The sequence below is a fragment of the Mytilus californianus genome, unplaced genomic scaffold (genome assembly GCF_021869535.1).
Source record: "Mytilus californianus isolate M0D057914Y unplaced genomic scaffold, xbMytCali1.0.p SCAF_23, whole genome shotgun sequence".
NCBI classification, from domain to species: domain Eukaryota; kingdom Metazoa; phylum Mollusca; class Bivalvia; order Mytilida; family Mytilidae; genus Mytilus; species Mytilus californianus.
Window position 1 is genome coordinate 3,913,046 of NW_026262672.1, and position 17,260 is coordinate 3,930,305.

The window sequence follows — 17,260 nt, forward strand, 5'->3', positions numbered from 1 at the left end:
GATTGTCTGAAGCATTTCCCATAGAACACCAGCGCACTTTGTGAATGTCAGGCAGTTTTAACAATGAATCCTCTATTATAATTTTCCTTGAGCATAGTTCAGTACTAATGATGCTTTACAAAATTGAATGTCAGGAATTTCTTTTACTGCGTCAACACACGCTTACGCTAAATGGTGATCTTTTAAATTAACCTCTACTAAGAATGAACAAGTGTCTTTCTAAAGCCGAGATACCCCACCATCATTTCTTATCGTAACCAACCCCCTATGCCGAAAATTTTAGTCAAGTTTTCACCAAATGACTTCAAATAGGTAACTATATATGCAGTTATGAAAACGGCGGTACCAGAAGACAAGGTCAATGGTTGTGTGTCATTAATTTTCAACTCGCCGGCTTTGAGGTATAAGTACAAAATCATTTTTCATAATTTTCACAGCGGGTTTCAACTTTATATCGGACATCACCTCTTGCCCTTTTTTTTTATGAAATTGTCTGAACGAATTGGGAGCAGGTATTGTTCTCTTGATACAATTTAAAAGTGATAATGGCACCATTCAACTTAGTCAAATCATTTACTGACTGAAATTTGTCCATTGTAAGGTTGTCTTTAGCAATTAAATATGCATTACGGAACAAAATGCACATGACGTTGTCAGTCTGTTAATGAGCTTTATCAAATAAGGATACCATTTGGTTACTTTTAGAAGCTGTCTCTGATTTAATTGCTTGAATGTGGTTATTACTATTAGCGTGGTCTACATTAACAGACGTTCGAACATTTCCTGATAGTTCTATTTCAGTCTCTGTTTTGAATCTACGGGGTTTCTGATCTTACTTTTTATGTTGAACAAAATATCGTTTACTTCATAAATTTATCATGTATGTATGACTAATACTTGGAATTACATTTTGTTATGAGTGATAAACGCACTTCAATCAGTTTTTCCAGATATTTAAATTTATATAACATGTATGATACTGATAATAACTTACTGGTTAATAAATACTATGTGTAACATATGGAAATGTATACGCTAGACATAAGAGACCTGGTAATATGTTTACATTTACACTCATTTTTTTCTCTCAATAGAATAGAGAATAGTTCGCGCCATATTTGAATTATATTTATGTATACTATTATTAAACTGATTTACTGATTTGCTTGTAGTATTATTCTAGTTCTCTACATGATAGATAGCAGATGTGGTATGAGTGCAAAAAGTTAAATCACAAAAATGCTTAACTCCGAGGAAAATTCAAAAAAGGAAAGTCCCCAATCAAATGGCAAAATAAAAAAAAAAACCAAACACATCAAACGAATGGATAACCACTGTCATATTCCTGACTTGGTACAGGCATGAGACAACTCTCCATCAAATCACAATTTGTAAAGTAAACCATTATAGGTTAAGGTACGGTCTTCAACACGGAGCCTTGGCTTACACCGAACAGCAAGCTTTAAAGGGCCCCAAAATGACTAAGTGTAAAACCATTCAAACAGGAAAACCAACGGTCTAATATATATATAGAACAAGAGAAGGAACATTCACCCCTTCTGTTTCCTAAAGCATCTCCTCTATCAGACTATTTCTTGGTTCTACATAATTGTTGTGCTGGCTTAGTTTGCTGTCTTCTTCTGATACTGTTTAGTTTTTTACTTTTCTGTAATGAAAATATATATATATATTTCTAACGCAAAAATATGATAGTTATTTCAACATTTAAAATCAATACTTATAGGTTGCACTTTGTAAATACAGCTGTTTCTCTTACCACGCCTCTTTTGGGGAGATATATAATATTCATAGATAATTAATTTTGTTTTCATACTGGTTCCCAGATATGATCTCTATGTTTCATCTCGTAGAGACAGAACTTGGGAATGTTACCAGTAAAGATGCATACGCATAGTGGTCAAATTGAAATCTGTAGAAAACCCAAAGTCAAGGTTGGGGTAGTACAGAATTTAAGTGAAAGTTTAAACTTAAAAGTTCGGGGCATATAAACATTGAAAATATGCCGCACAGTCCTATATTTTGACCTTTGAAAAAATAGTAGTGCATATGAACTTTCCATTCTAGGATATAATTTTTTTTAAACTTCATAGTCCCCAAGGGTGACTGGGGAATAGAAGTATGGTCACCATTGGTCTTCCTCCGACCGGCAGTAAAACCCTTGCCAAAGTGGGGCGGCTGTGCGGGATGTACAAATTTGCAGCCACGTCCGGTCAGAATGGGGACGTTAAATCCGATGCTTCGTGTTGAGAGAGTGCCATGCTCTTTGCACGTTGAGAACCCTTGCAACAACTCTTTGAGGGGTCCATAGGTGACCTGTTGCAAGGCTAAATTTCTGTCCCTATCCAATATACCCTCATTTCCCGTGGCAGTCTAAATTTCTCCGACCTTAATCCCGGACGCCTGTATTACAGAACCTACCTATTGTATTTATTGTTAATTTGTTCTCGTCCTTAATATGCATGAAATATTTGCCACTGGACGTTAAGCAACCAACAATCAATCAATCAATTAAACTTCATTGTAAAAGTGGCACAGTTTTAGCCGTAAAAGGAGTTCCTTTTAGAAATTGCATTGTCGATATTTACAGAAATGCAACCTATATTGGATGAAAAAAGAGAGCATACAGACTTTCACCAAATCTGGTTTATCTCAGAGATTTTAATGAAATTGACTCAGATATGAAGTTTTATAAATAATTCATGAAGATTGAGAAAATCATGGGCCTTAACCATGATGGCTCAGCAAAAATTCACAGTTTACAGTATGCATAGTTTACATAAAGCCCTGAATGCGATATAAATTCATAATATATGCATATTTGTAATTTAAATTGTTAAGAAGTGCTTATATTTACTCTTCGCAATCATTAAAATTCGTAGATCCTTCCTGAAAGTTATTGGTGGGGTGTTTTTGTCCTGTCGATAACCCAAAAGTAAGCCGTAGCACCTAAATGTGCTTTTTTGGTGATCGCGGCATAAAAAAATACAAGCTAGAAATACAAAATTACCTCAATAAAACTTTCAATGGTGTGTTCTATCCTAAATATGTACTAAATGTTCCATATTGCTAGAAACAGCAGAATAATTTAGGAAATTTGAGGCCCTAGGGACAAAAAAAAAACCAGAGAAAAATGCCTACCCCCTGGGTCATAAAACAAATAATTTAACTTGTAAATGCTATGATTTTATTATTTTAAAGGCCTTTTGTATAGAAAACAATAGTTGCGCATGGACGTTATGCAAAAATCAGATGTTAGCAGTCATTTCTATAAAACTTTTAGTGAATTCATACATCAGACTGGTATCTTTATACATACAACTTTTGCAAATATGGCTTTCTTTAAACACTTCTAGTTCATATATTAGCTAAATTATGAATTACACGATTTCAGCCGACTCTGGATTTTGTAGAAATGATAGTGTGTGTTCGGGATCGATAAAATATGTTTGTGTTAGTTTCAATCATTGGACATACAATGACATATTGAAAAACGAAGACAGTGAATCTCCGGTTATCTAGAACACATTATGGATGATCACTAGACACATTACAAGGTTCATCATAGAACATTATCATCTATGAAATTTTAGTAACTCATTCTTGGGTGAGTGGGTCTTCAATACACGATTGATGCTATTGAAAACATTAACTATTTCCTCCTTTGCTGTTAACAGATAAGGTTAAGGACCCGAACCTGCATAATGCATTGTTCTCCCTGCCAGATCATTTAGTCATGTTCTCAATCCTAAAAGGAGGTGGAACACTTTCTCTCAAATTCAAAAGTTAATTGTTAAATCAAGTCAACTTTTCTGAATTGAATATTTTTAGTCAAACAAAAAAAGATTTTTGTGTGAAGGATTTCTCCTATAAGAAACTTTTAAGTTAATAGGAATCTATTTGATAGTTTGGCCCTTGTTCTATACACATACAAGTAATTGGGGAATAAACATATGGCCACTTCAGGTCATTAACATTAACGTTCCTTCCTCTAGGACTGATAATATAAGTAGCACAACTGAACCTGTTCAAATGATTTTCAGGAATAATGATGACCCAAATGAATCTGATAATTCCTAAGGCATTGCCAAACACAACTAGACCGATAACGAGTTGGAACTCCCAAATACTTTCGAGAACTCTTGAGTGTTATGGGGAGTAAGTAGAAGCTTCCGTTTCCAACAATGTTGAAACTGTCATAAGAAAAAGGCTAATGTAGCTTCCCTTGTACAGATAGAAGACAACAAGATCCCTAGTAACTGTAAGGGTCTGAACTCTTGTGCTGTTAATACTGAGATTTGAGAAAAACTTGTTCTATTCCCCAGTCACCCTCGGTACCCTTCAGATATTGATTCACAATGTCTAGTAGTAATAACAAAATACACGAAATGCAAAAGTCAAACACATGTCATTTTCTAGATGTACGACATGGATGATGATGATAATGTAGATGAATTCGATCACAATGACCCAGACTATATTTCTAACGTGTCTGAGGAAAAAGATGGAGACGACGATTATGGTTCTGGTGTTGATGACCAAGAAACACACATTTGCGGAATGGAAGAATGTAATGGTCTAGTGGAAGAAAAGTATTATATGGTGTCTGAAACGGCATTATTTCAGCTACTCTCAGTATAGCTTCTGATAGCAGTGCGTGTAGTACTTTTATTCAAAATTTCTGGTACTTTTCAGGATACTGATTACGTTGAAGTTGCTTTAGAACATCCAAACATCTATCGGATTGTAAGTGTTTTTATGATTTTACAGTCATTTGAATTTCAATTTAATAATTGTTATTTTTCACAAGAAACAAAACAACATTTGTGTCAAATCCTGGGTTTTGTGAAGAGTATGTTTCTTCCTATATGATAAACTTTGAAATTAAACAAAATTATGTATAAAGTACTATCATAAACATGAGATCACGTGTCTTTGTCAATGGAACTGTTTGTTTGTCCTGCATCAAGACAAAGATATAAAAAGAAAAGTTTGTCAAGTTTATATAAAAAGAAGCAAAACCAAATTTCCATCTCCTTCTTTACTGACAGAAAGTAGTAGAAGTAGGTCTGGATCATCATCCCGTTATACGAGATCTCCATCATTCAGGAGTGACATGTCTAGTTCATCCTTAATGCGCCAGAGGTCCAGATCATCCAAACATCAGAGGTCAAGGTCCAGATCAACCAAACATCTTGGGTCCAGATCATTTTCTAGATGTACGAATTCAAGGTCTTCTTCTAGAAATAGAAGTCGTACTTCAGGACCCTCTAAGAGCCAAAGATACAGATCAATATCTCCTCTCCAGAAATATAGGAAACATTCTTCTCACCAAGAAAAAAGGAAAACTAATTCTAAAAGACCAGACAGAACAGTTGTTCAGTTCTTTCCGTTATCAGAAGAAAGCAAGTTTTGGATAATAATGAAATTGATTTTGCTAAATGTTATATAACTAAGTAATGATTAAATGATTTAACATTAAAAATGCCATGTGAAACCAATTAGGGAAAAAGTGACATATTTTTTAATGATTGAACAACCAGATTAATAATTATACGTATATTATGCCAAATTTGCGGAGTGAAAGTTGATGATACCAAAAATATATGAGTTCCAAATGGTAAAGTTGAAATCATCCCTTCGTAAATTTTACGGACGCCATCACGAGTTGGTTGACCGTTATGGAATATCCGTTTCACAGATGATATCGGATATGTTCCTTTTGTCGTAACTAGTCCCGTTCCATTTTCACGAATGTGACCTACCGAATAAGACTATTTACCGGGTTTGTAATAACACGAGCAACACGACGGGTGCCACATTTTGGAGCAGGATCTGCTTACCCTTCTGCAGCACCTGAGATCACCCCCAGTTTTGGTGGGGTTCGTGATGCTCAGTCTTTAGTTTTTTATGTTGTGACTTGTGCACTATTATTTGTCTGTTTGTCTTTTTCTTTTTTAGGTGTTGTCAGTTTATTTTCGATCTGTGAGTTTGAATGTCCCTCTGGTATCGTTCGCCTCTCTTTTACATTTACACCTTTTTTAGTAATAAACTGTGACGACAAAATACTTGCATTGTGATGCTATGACATTGATTGATTGATTGATTGTTGGTTGCTTAACGTCCAGTGGCAAATATTTCATGCATATTCAGGACGAGAACAAGTTCACAATAAATACAATAGGTAGGTTCTGTAATAGATTAAGGGATTAAGGTCGGAGAAATTTAGACTGCCACGGGAAATAAGGGTATATTGGATAGGGACAGAAATTTAGCCTTGCAACAGGTCACTTACGGAACCGTCAAAGAGTTGTTGCAAGGGTTCTTAACGTGCAAAGAGCGTGGCACTCTCTTTACACGAGGCATCGGATTTAACGTCCCCATTCTGACCGGACGTGGCTGCAAATTTGTACATCCCGCACAGCTAAACGGACGCCCCACTTTAGCACGGGTTTTAATGCCGGTCGGAGGAAGACCAATGATGACCATACTTCTATTCCCCAGTCATCCTTGGGGGTCTATGACATTGAAAAGTTATTTCAAATGCAAATCAGTTTTTATAGGATTTAACGCCTTTTTAAAAGAATTTATTGGTGTATAAACTCGACCAATTTGCAATCGTTTAATCCTTATAATTCTTTAAAATTGGAGATAAGGAATTTATTTTTCCACACTCATAACCATATGTCATTGAATAGGCATGGCGCATGAATATATTTGTTGGTTAACGCAAAAATATGTACTCCATGAAATTTGCAATATGATAAAAAATAAACTACAAAAATTCTTATTATCATTCAAACGAATGTTTTGTGTTTATTATTTAATTTAACTTTAATTAAGACCTATAAACGTGAATTGAAAAAAAATTTCGTTAACGTCGATCCGGATTGTGTCATTATCGCCGCCATCTTGTTTACATTGGTTACGAAAAGAAGTTCGGTCAACGCCGTCTATCGAAAAATAAACAACTTCAAGAACAACTACCGGAAGTCCTCTCAACCAATCATATCAACGTATTCTCTGATATACATCATATAAGAATTACATTAAAAAAACATTTTATTACATTTTAGGCAGTTTAGTAAAGACCATTGGAGTAACTAAACAACCAAAACTTCACTTAATTCTGTGTTCTTTAAAATTCGATATAGAGTTATGAACTATTGTTATCACTTGTGGTCAATGATCTTATGTTGTCTACAATAGCTTTTTGTCTTAAATCAACTGAAACACTATGCCAGTTTAAACCAAAGTAAGCCTGAATCATTTTGAATTTAAAAAATATATATTGATGAGTGCTATGGTGAATAATTTTTCATTTCAAAAGTAAATATGTTGGTGAGCAGAACGACAGTGACGTCCTTGGAAGTTCTCTACACAACAGTATGACAACATGCGAGCCTTTTTCATGCTCTACTTTTTATCTGACCTGTTTGGTAAGATAAACCAGCTAAGTAAATCGCTTCAGAAACGCGACTTGTCATATGCCACTGGTCATATGCCATCGTAAAACAATTAGTTGACGCTTTTCTCATGGCAATAGAGACAAGAGTATTCAACCGAGCATCCTTCATTTAGACCATTATGTGTCGATTTTCTCAAATCAACAAACCGATATGATAGATAGATACAATACTACCATTCTTAAGCGTAACCATCGCGAACGTCATCTAAAGCCGAGAGTCGTGCAATGTGCTCAACTCATACATGACAATATTCGTGACCGATATCCAGACGGCACATTTCCGAAGCATTCTCTATATGTGAACCGTCTAACTTTCCTAGTATTGCTGTTTACCTTCCGCGCTATTAGTCCAGTCAACTTAAGGGTAACATTACTTAAACCTCAAAGAAATCGTAACAGAATTTGGTCAGCCGTTTTTTTTGTAGCCATGTTTATACGTTGTGTGTTTGTTTATAAGCCTCATATATCAATCATTAATTCTGCAAGAATTTAGTTTTTAAATTACTATTACAAGGTTTTTAAAAGGGTAAAGGTAAATGTTTAACGGAGACACAAGATTCCATTCAAATTTCCTTCTTAAAAAGTTATAAAATTGAAAACTTTTGGTAGAAAGAAGACACATTTTTTTCTTTTTAATTTTTTATTTGCAGTTCTCAATGTTTTCTTTGATGCTTGTACTCATAAATAAGAATGGTAACCATTTGATCATCATGTTGGAAATGTACACAACACCATATAGGGAAACACGACTACGCAGAGATATTAAGCACTGGACAACAGATACAAAGTTTTTACAAAGACAAGCCGAAGCAAACATTTATTATACATATTTCTAAGAATAAATTTGGAGTAAAATTTGAAGAAAACAGGTTTCTTTGATCTTATTAAATGGTAATATGAAATATCTTATTAAATGGTTCTATGAAATATCATGAAAAAAATAAATCTGGAGTAAAATGTTGGTTTTGATAAATATATAACCCAGTATAATAAATTACAGATGTCAACGATTGAAACAAATAGTCACTGAAAAGGCAAACTTACAGCAACAACTTTTCAAACTAAAACAGCAATTGGCCGCAATTGAACAACAAGAACTAAAACCATCCAAACCAAGTCCCCACATTGAAATCGTTAAACCACTGGGGAAAACCATCTCATCCCCAAAGCCTGTGAACATGAATTCAAAGAAACCCCTGTTTTCAAATCCCCAAAAGCCATCCACCAGTGGGCTACAAAAAATAAAAATGCCATCCAATTATGAAGTTGCTCAGCCTGTCAAGCAGTCAGCATCAACATTAACAGATACCGACTCTGACATGGAGTTAGCGGAGTTGCTATTGGAGGAGCCTACAACATGTAGTAAAAAACCAAGTACCTCCGAATCAGATGCTGAAATACCGCTACTGACTTAAGAACAAAAATTGAAATTGAAAAGAAAAATTGTAATCAACTCCTCGGACTCAGAAGATGGACAATTTACAAAAAAATCTAACTCAGAAAATGAAAAATCCAGGAAAAAAAGCTCACGTGTACAAAAAAAGAAAAAATGCTATGATATGTAAATATTAAATAACTTTTATAGGTGATTTCAGCAATGAAAAATAATACAACGCTTCATTAACTAATATTTTACTTCAACCATAGTTAAGATACCAAACTAAAGACAAAAAAAAGTTGCTTTTTCATCCATGATAAATATTTGTTAAAGATATTTAAACATACCCTAATGAATTATTTCCCTTCGCAGGTAGGTTAAAGCTGTAGTATGGTAATTAGTCAAATTTTGAGTAAAAAAAACGACGGAAATTGAATTTTGCATATTCTCCTCATGGATAGCAATGGAATGAAAAAATAAGAACAGTCTTGCGATACAGCATTGGAACTATAATTTGCGGCTGTACTTTTGCGTGTTTATCGCGTAACTATGGTAACGGGGCATATGCAAACACGTACTTTGAGCCCCCATCTTAAACAGCCTGGCGCACCCCAAAGACCTACACGCAACTCATAAAATAAAGTTGTGTTTTGTTCATTAAAGTCTCATCTTTCATATGCTTGCTGTTTCTTCGTTTAAATTGAACAGGTTCGTTTATTATTTACAAAAACAAACTGAAGTTGTACCAAAAAAGCAGTAAACATTGAAGTCGTTGAATATTTGCAATGCTTATCGCAAAGTTTTAAAATTAGAAACAGCAATATTGTTAATTATCATCATCATTAGAAGGGGTGTGCAAAGTTTCAAAGAGGTAATCGAACATTAATGGGATGCGCCAATGCGTTTTTATACACGAATCACACAAAAATTCATATTTGTACACAAATAAAACATTCAGTTGATCAGGACTATTTGGATTATTTCCCCCGATGAAGTAAATACGCCACGTTTTTCAAAACAACGATTTACTTTTTATAAATGCTGATTTGTTATTTATTTGCTTGCCGATTAATATTTATGACAAATGGAATCGGGCATTCTTGACACCTTGCTTTCCTGCATCCATGAAGACTCAAAATATTGACATGTAAATCGGGTATCTTGATTTGAGAAAAAAAGGGGGGTTTATGTCTTTATAATTATTAAGAAAAACAGCATAAAAGTTCATGCACGAGGGTTCGATTCCCTCCCTAAGCTATATTAATGTTTTGATGTGCTGGTGCAAAGTTGGCAGATTGCTTAGTGGCCACACATGAACTTTTATGATGTAATATTTTTAAATTATTCAAACTTTTATGATATAATATAATTTAGACAGGTTTCTGATATTTACAAGCTCTTTAGCTCAAAACATATTCAAATAAATCAATTGATTGATTGATTGTTGTTTGCTTTACGCCGCATTAGCACAGAAAGGCTATATCGCGGCGAGAGCTAATTCGAATATTATAACAATTTAAGGTATATTTTTAAAATCAGACAAAAGGTCTTTCAATAAACTAAAATTCTAGACTAAAGCAAATTGATTATTTACAAATAAAAATCAACACTAAGATAACGTGATAAAAATTAAAATCGTTTAAATATAACAACATTTTTATATTTTATAATATATTCCAATTTCTTTTAAGAATGAAACAATATTTGTAAATGGAATATTATTAAATAAATCATACATATTATTGACATTGAAATGCTTCTTCCGAATATCAGCAAAGTCAATACAATTGATTAAAACATGTTTAATAGTATACTTGCAGTTACAAGGTATACATTGTGGTTGTACTTCATTTTTTAAAAGATATTCGTGTGTTATTCTAGTATGACCAATACGACATCTAGAAATAACACACTGATCTTTTCTGCACATAAAATTATTGAAAGGTTTACATAAATTAGGTTTAATTTCATGTAATTTATTACCATCTTTTTTACTCCATTCATTTTTCAATATATTAAAAACATATTCTCTAATATTAGATTTAAAATCGGTATATGGTATATCACAGTTAGATAAAGGGTCACCCAGGGCATTCTTTGCCTCAAGGTCTACAGCTGTGTTTCCAAGGATTCCAACATGACTCGGCACCCATAGAAATAATATTTCTTTAAGAAGAATTTTTAAATTCCTCATTACATATAAAATTTTGAGAATTGTTGGGTTTTTAATTTTAGTATTTTGTATAGCTTGTAAGCATGAAAGTGAATCAGAACATATAATAAATTTGGATTTATCTGAAGAAGCAATAAATTTCAAAGCCAAAATTATTGCTTCTGCTTCAGCAGTAAAGATCGATGCATCAGATGGCAAACGGAGAGTTGCAGCTCTGTCCCTGAAGACAGCAGCAGATGCAACTCTGTCACCATCTTTTGATCCATCAGTATAGACAGTTGAAAAATCTGAATAATTGGCTTTGATTTCAGCATAGTGTTGCTGAATTAAAAGAGGATTTGTTTTATTTTTATTGTGTTCACGGAGATCAAATATCATTTTTGGTTTGGGAAGTTCCCATGGAGGACATTTGCAAGTTTCAACTTGAGCAACAGATTTTAAATCAAAAGAAGCTAAATGTGGTTTTAAACGTATACCTAATGGAGGAATTTTATTTTCATGTTTTGCAAAAATATCTTCATAAATTGGATTAAAAACACAGCTGTAGGCAGGATTATCTGAGTAGGCTTTTAGTTTGACAGCATATTGAAGTCCAAGCTTCAAACGTCTGTTAGAGAGTGAGTGCTCATCAGCCTCTACATACAGACTCTCAACTGGTGAGGTTTTAAATGCGCCAAGACAGAGACGCAAACCCTGATGATGCACAGCATCGAGAATCTGTATGTAGGACTTCCTTGCAGAGCCATACACTATAGAGCCATAATCTAGTTTAGATCTAACTAGAGATCTATATAAATTAAGTAAAATGTTGCGATCAGCACCCCAGTCGGTGCTGCCGACAACTTTTAAAATATCTAATGCTTTTAAACATTTCGATTTTAACATTTTGATATGGGGTAGAAAGGTTAACTTTTTATCGAAAATTAACCCAAGAAATTTGGTTTCATCAACCATTTTAATTGGGTTGCCGTACAAAGTGAGTTCTGGATCAAGATGCAATTTCCTTTTGTTACAAAAATGCATCCCGACCGTTTTTGAAATGGAAAATTTAAACCCATTTTCCGAGGCCCATTTTTCAATTCTTCCAAGACATAACTGTAATTGTCTTTCTATGTTATTCATATTTTTGCCTCTATAACATATTAAAAAGTCATCAACATACTATGAACCTTCAATATTACTTTTTAAAACTTCAACAAGGCTGTTGATTTTAAGACTAAATAATGTAACAGATAAAATACTGCCCTGAGGGACACCCATCTCTTGATCATACAGATCAGACATGGTTGAATTTACTCTAACATTAAATTGTCTGTTAGATAAAAAATTCGAAATAAAATTTGGCATATTGCCTTTCAACCCCATATCAAACAGATCTTTTAAAATACCATACTTCCATGTAGTATCATAGGCTTTTTCTAGATCGAAAAAGACCGACACTACATGTTCATTTTTCGCAAAACCATTACGGACAAATGATTCGAACCGAACAAGATGGTCAAGAGTACTGCGACCTTGGCGGAATCCACACTGGATATTGGCTAAAAGCCCATTGGATTCCAGGAACCAAACAAGGCGATCATTAACCATCCGTTCTAGTGTTTTACAGACACAACTGGTAAGAGCAATTGGCCGATAATTAATAGGATCCGTGTGATCTTTACTTGGTTTTGGAATAGGCACGACGGTTGCAAGCTTCCAGATTGATGGTAAATCACCAGATTCCCAGATGTTATTCATAAGCTGCAAAAGAGCTTCCAGCGAGGAATCTGGCAAGTGTTTTAACAGTTGGTAGTGAATATTATCAGGCCCACAAGCTGTATCATGGGCTTTTGATAGAGATGTTTTAAGTTCTTCAAGAGAAAAGAGTTTATTATAATTTTCACCATTTTTTGATTTAAAGTTTAATTTAATTTTTTCTTTTTGTTTTTTAACTTTTTTAAAATCTTCCCTGTAGTTGTTAGAAGAAGAAGATTTCGCAAAAGTTTCACCAAGCTTGTTGGCAATATCCTTTTCAGATGTTAATAAATCATTGCCATTTTTTAAATGTTTAACTGTGGCTTTAGAATTTTTACCTTTTATCTTTTGTATCATGTTCCATACTTTTGTCATCGGAGTGCGAGATGTTATCTCCGAGACAAATTTCTTCCAAGACGTTCGTCGTGCTTGCCTGCAAGTCCGCCGTGCCTTAGCGCGAAAAACACGGAAATTACTCAAGTTTTCTGTCGTTGGTTGTTGGTTGAACCGTCTTTCAGATTTTTTACGGTCACCTATTGCTTGATCACAAGCATCATCAAACCATGGTTTGCTGGGATGTTTCGGATTTGCCGAGGTCTTAGGAATAGTTCTGTCAGCAATTGACGTTAAAACTGTATTAAAAGTTAAAATTGGATCTTGTACAGTCTCAAACATCTTTGACTGAAGTTCCGCTTGACAGAGATTCTCAAACAAGGACCAGTCCGCCTTGTCAAGTTTCCAACGTGGTACTCTCTGTTGGGCAGAAGTAAAAAGATGTTCAAGTACTATTGGAAAGTGATCACTTCCACATAGATCATCATGAACACGCCATGAATAATCCAGAAGAAGAGAGGGATCGCAAATAGTGATATCAATAGCAGAATAAGACCCGTTTCCAGGATGAAGATAAGTATTAGATCCATCATTAAAAATGCATAATCCTTCTTGAGAGACAAAGTCCTCAATGATCTTACCTTTGATATTATGAGACTTGCTTCCCCACAAGGGGTTGTGTGCATTGAAGTCGCCCATAAGTATAAATGGTGAGGGTAATTGATCAGTGAGGTTTTTGAGTTTAGCTTTATCGATAATTGAATTGGGTGGAATATATATAGAACATACTGTAATTGTTTTATCTAATGATAAACGAATTGCAACTGCCTGCAGATCCGTGGTGAGTTGGACTGTGCTATGAATGACGTTGTCCTTCACAAAAATGGATGATCCGCCTGCAGCACGTTCATCTACCTTAGAAAATGTGCTATACATGTTGTATCCTTTTAAAGATACATTGTCACTTTCTTTTAAATGAGTTTCTTGAAGACAAAATGCAGTAGGTAAAAAAGACTGAACTAGAAGCGTTAACTCGAGAAGATTTATTTTAAGACCTCGGCAATTCCATTGGATGATATTAGTCATGTTTTGTTAATAGACGGGCGAATGCTATCGAGTTTGCCAGCATTCTTATTTCGCTCACCCTGAGATTGTAATCTTTCGGGTGGCGGAACACTTTCGATTTCCATTTCTGATTCGTCGTTAAGTGTTGAAAATTTGTTGTGTGAGGAGAGTCGTCGATCTCCAGGACCATGCGCAGCTGGTTTTACTCCGCCTCCACCCCTACCCCGCGACCTCGAATCAGAAGACTTCTGAGAGGATGTATTTGCTGGCTTCTTTGGGACATCCTTCTGTTCTGGAGAACGAAGAGGAGACGGGGCTTTAGAAGACTTTGTACTAGATGCAGAAGATAAACTAGTTTTATTAAATGCAGATGAAGGAGGACTATTGGAGATGGAAGAATCATCAATGTCACTGGGAAGATCCCAGATAGATTCACCGCCCCAACTGTCTGATTTAACTGTATCTTTTTTATTTGATTTCTTTTTTTCATTTTTTTTAGATGATGACATTGAGCTCTGTAAGGAAGATTGAGTTGACTGAGTACTGGTTTTAGAAGGTGTTGGTTTTCTTGGAATTAATATTTTATCGTTAGGTTCTGTTTCAACAGGCAGCATTGTAAATGTCTCAGCATCAATTGGCCAGGTCATGCGAGTTTGTGTATGCTCGTGACTGAATGAGCGGACAACTTTGCTGGCGTACGATGGTCTGTTCGAAACAAGGAGATCATTCGAAACAGAAGCTATCTGTTTAGCTTCTGGGTAACTGATGTTTCTTTCTGTTTTAATTTTGATAATATTTTTTTCTTTAAGGTAAACAGGGCAGTCCCTAGATGATGAAAAATGGGATTCACCACAGTTTACGCATTTAGAAGATTCAGAGCTACAGGTTGTTCCCTCGTGTCCTTCGTCAGAACACTTGAAGCATCTCTGCGTACCACGACATTGTTTGCTTCCATGACCAAACTTTTGACAAGTGAAGCATCGAATTGGGTTGGGGATAAACCTGTCAACTCTGATTCCGAAGCAACCTAAAGTAATAGATGGAGGAGGAGTTGGAGTTCTAAATGTCAAAAGATATGTATTTAATTTGATTATATTTCCATTCTTTTTTATTTGAAATCTAACAACATCAGTTACACCTTGGCTTAAAAGTTCCTCACAGATTTCTTCCACGGTAAGGTCACCAAGGTATTGACTTCTGTCTCGAATGATCCCCTTACAGCTGTTCAAACTGTTGTGAGGAGAGGCAGAAACAGGAAAGTTTGTAATTGTTGTCAGTGTAAGCAAATTTGTTGATTGACTTTTGTTGGAACATTCAACCAACAAATTGCCTGATCTCATTTTTGAAACTTTTTTTACAGTACCAGCAACGCTTTGAATTTGTTTGTGAATCACAAAGGGAGATATTTTGGAAATTGGTTTTTCATCTGTTCCTTTTATTACAATAAATCTGGGCCAACTGTCATCTTCCTGACAGGGCACTGAATCATCACATTTTCTTTTTTTATGTATTAAAGCTGATTTAGAGGGTTGGTTTTGTTGTGCCATAGGAAATGAGAAAGATTCACCATTCTTGTCATCCACCCACCTCGGAGTGCCTACAAGGGCGATGCTGTGTTTCCGTGGCGAGCCGGGGTCAAGTGCTAATGCTGAAAACGAGCTCCAAGTATAACATGTATAACGTAGCTGGTCCCCAAAATTAGCACCCAAGATCCACTGCGGAAAGCACCAGATGTTCCAAGAATGGTATACTCAAGCAGAGCGTATCCATCAAGCGAAATAGAAAGCGTACCACTTGATTGACCCATGAGCCATCGCCTTCTTCAGTTGTCCGAAATATAAATAGCTTTATTTAAAACACATGTGTATATCATGAAAATTGTTACAAGAAAGCTTATTGTTGAGGATTAACTGAAGGGCTCGACATGACCAGCCGATTGATCGAACCGGGTCCATCCGACCTCCCGTTTAGATGATATTGGAGCCAAAGCAGCTTATTGAACTATAGTCTTGTCCGTCCGGGTATTTTCTGACCGTAAGGAGTCTGGCTACAGCCCTCATCCGCAAGGATCTCGTCAACCACCGACACGGGTAGCAACCCACGGCCAACGGGTTGGAGAGCCTATTTTATTCAAAACATCGGGCAACTCGTACGATGTTCGGATCACTTTAGTCTGGTCTCTACCCTTCGACCTGTCCGGCATGGGTAACCCTACCAGGAGACGAAGCTCCAACTGGCATAGCTCTTGGGGTCACTGAGACACGCAAGCCCCCCGACCACGGCAAGGATAGCGATCCACCGGGGGGTGTAGCTTTTGATGATCTAAACTATTTGCTTCCCCAAGGGTGACTGGGGAATAGAAGTATGGTCACCATTGGTCTTCCTCCGACCGGCAGTAAAACCCGTGCTAAAGTGGGGTGTCCGTTTGGCTGTGCGGGATGTACAAATTTGCAGCCACGGCCGGTCAGAATGGGGACGTTAAATCCGATGCCTCGTGTAAAGAGAGTGCCACGCTCTTTGCACGTTAAGAACCCTTGCAACAACTCTTTGAGGGGTCCGTAGGTGACCTGTTGCAAGGCTAAATTTCTGTCCCTATCCAATATACCCTCATTTCCCGTGGCAGTCTAAATTTCTCGGACCTTAATCCAGGAAGCCCCTATTACGGAACCTACCTATTGTATTTATTTTTAACTTCTTCTCGTCCTGAATATGCATGAAATATTTGCCACTGGTTGTAAGCAACCAACAATCAATCAATCTAAACTATTTGCAATTAAAATTAAGGCTCTAGCTCTTACGATTTTTAAGATAATAAAAAAATAAGGAAATTTTTGAAAAAAATGTAAATTAAGGGCCATAACTCCTAAACCGGTTTTCCGATTGACTTCAAATTTTTAGAATAAGTAAATCTTTACGTGCTGATCAATTTAAACCAGAATTTTGATATTTGGAACTGTTTTTGAGTTATTTGCCAAATAAAAAGGTGTTAAGTCTATTTTTAGCCATGGCGGCCATGTTTTCGACGAATCAAAATGATTGACACACTTTTTAAAGTAGATACTCTAATTAACATCGGGGTCAAGTTTGG